The following is a 2,966-nucleotide window of genomic DNA, read 5'->3' as shown; positions in this document are numbered from 1 at the left end:
CTGTTTTATTTCTGCCTTCTTTAGATGGAAACGTCACAGGTGTAGATTTATGTCAAATTTCGTCCCTGAGCTAGTTTATATTTAATGTAAAAGATCAAGGTGAACTTGTTTTGTGGGCTAATAATCCAACACAGTGCTAAAACAGAACATGTCAAACACATTGTGAGGGCCAAATGTAACCGTAGTACCTCAGCAGATGGCCTGGTTTTCACAACATTTTTCCTAAGTAGAGAAGGACACCTGAAGCTTAATTCTGAATTTAAAATCCATTCATGCCGTTATCCACATGACTTTAATAAGGAGATTTTCTAAAAACTATTAAGTGTTATTATTCTGTCCAAGAGATACAAGATGAAAATGAAAAATACTAAAAAAGAACTCAATCCAGTTCAAATCTGTTGTTTTAATAAATTAATTTTTTTTCAAAAGCATTGGTTTTCTTTTTCAATCACACACTGCTGTACATGAAACACTGGACAAATATGTTCATTTAAAGCCATCCTGCACAAAATGTCAAATTAATACCTTAACAGAATTAATTCGATCTAATATAAATTAGTCTGCATTCAAATTTATCAATCAATCCCAATGGTCAGACTATCCATGCTTAGGTTGGGTAAAAATCATTAATTTTTAAAATTATTGCCTTGCTTTTATAATTGTTTAAATACTGTACTTTCCATTATTGCACATTATTCATAGCATAGATAGATATTGGAGAGAATACTGTATAAATGCTGTAACCACATTTATCTGTGTTTATATATAATATGAATAGTTGCTTAAATTCCTTTATATATATGTTATCTGATCATTTCCAATTGGGGCCACTTTGAAACACTCTCTGTGTTGCTGCTTTACCTTTCATGATGAGTGCTTGATGATGTTATTTACCAATAATGATATGACTTACACTGGAATTTATTAAATCACTAGGTTGATTCAACTTATGTCAACTAGTTTGCTTTTGTGGCAGCTAAAGCAGGAATATTAAGCATATAGGTGAGTCTTTTGACTTAGATGGTCCATTCTTGTTGGTTCATAGATTTGTTTTTTGTGTCTTATATTCATTTATTTAATAAGTAGTTACTAAATACCTGCTATATATGCTCTTAGCCTTTGCAGGTGATAAAACATGCACGTGGCATCATCTGGGCCCTGGAGGAGCTTATTTGCTGCCACAGAAGAATAAGTAAGAGTGTTGGATGTGTCTTAGGTGCCTCTTCAGATTCCCTCTGCACCGACTGCCTCCAGGATCTGGAGGGACTTAGAACAGTTGTGTATCTCGGCTCCCTCTTGGCTGTCACCACATGGCAGAATTACTCACTTTCTCTCACTACTTCTAGCCTTGAATGAAATAGTATAGTGCAGGGCATGGAATCTGGCTTCCTAAGTGACTTTCTGAAGGGACTGGAAATATTTTCCAGTGGAGTATTTTGGTTCTGAAATGGACCCTTTCTAAATAATTAGTGGGAGGAATAGATGAGTCATAAATTATGAGAAGTACACCTTTTGGAAAAACATATCCCATGTATTTTAAAACATAAAAAAGAGCATAAATATAGACTTGACTCTTATTATTTGTTGTAACTCTATAAAGTTGCCACCAGCACTGAATTGGCAAATACTGAACACTTGCTCCTAACAAAAGTGTAGGATTAGGTTCCTGTAAGCTAAAGCACCATTTGCATTAAATAGGTTCCTTTGCCAACATCCTTGTAAAACAAGCCAGTCTCAGCATTGAAAACTTGCTCTTTCGCACAACCCTTTTCCTGTATAACACTTAGATGATATTTAGGAAATTGTTTTCAATATTCCTGATATGTAGAAACTGTCACAACTGCAAATTTAACATTTTTCACACCATATAGCCTTTCAAATTGTGCAAGTCAGTTACCATAAGTTTTTTTGGCTTTCACTGTCACAACAATGCTGTTTACTATATTTTTAATGCTTTTTTTTTAAAGTTTATTTATTTTGACAGAGAGAGAGAAAGAGAGCACAAGTGCAGCAGGTGCAGAGAGGGAGAGAGAATTCCAAGCAGGCTCTGCATTGTCAGTGCAGAGCTCAACATGGGGCTTGAACTCACGAATGATGATTCAGGATTTTCTATAAATAATAATCAATAAATAAAACCAAAAAGTTAAAGAAAAACAATAATTCCCACTAGAACTTCCAAATAAATTAAACTGTATTATAAACATAAAATGTTTATAACATTAAAAAGAATAGTGTTTTAACCTAGAACTTCACAATAGATTGAAGTACTATTTGAGTCTTGAGCTGTTAAGGAGTTTAAGGGAAATGGTGAAATTATGTTTATATAGAATATTAAAGAAAGGTATTTTTTTTACATCTGAGATTTATGACCTTAAAGTTTGTACCTACTATATTTTATTTTCCTGAAGAACTCAAAAGGCTTTGCATATACATCATGTCAGTTAATCTGAGCAGGGCTATATGCCTGAAACCAAACAAAACAAGGTAATCATTTTTACAAACCAGAAAAGCTATTATATGTGGGCCAGAAACAAAAAGAAGAAAGGAAAAATGTTAATGGTAAAATCTGATTATACTGAAGCATATTTTGCCCTTTGTGTCTCATTTTAGGGAAAGAAAAAAACTGGAGCATGAATGCTTTATTATTAATTTCTCCCTTTCCTTTCCTGTTTCTTTCCCTTTCCCACATTCATCTTGGCTGCAACTTCTTCCACAATGTATCTGTTCATCAAAGTAAGAAAGAGAACAAAGAAAAACAACAAAGGATAGAAGAAAGGAAGGGAGAGGGAATTTAGGAGACAGGCAAAAGAGCAATTGTGGGATGGGGAGGACATTCTTGGCAGCTAGAACAGTCATGCTCAAATAGAACGTTAGAAGCTTCTCTGTGCCTGAAAAGGGGTATGTGAGTGTGACCAAAGATGAGGCAGCCATCAGATCAGGAAACCTATATTACAGTAGTTTCGCTT

This window comes from Puma concolor, chromosome B1 (genome assembly GCF_028749965.1).
Source record: "Puma concolor isolate L17-30 chromosome B1, mPumCon1.1.hap2, whole genome shotgun sequence".
NCBI lineage: Eukaryota > Metazoa > Chordata > Mammalia > Carnivora > Felidae > Puma > Puma concolor.
This window is presented reverse-complemented; position numbering follows the sequence as displayed.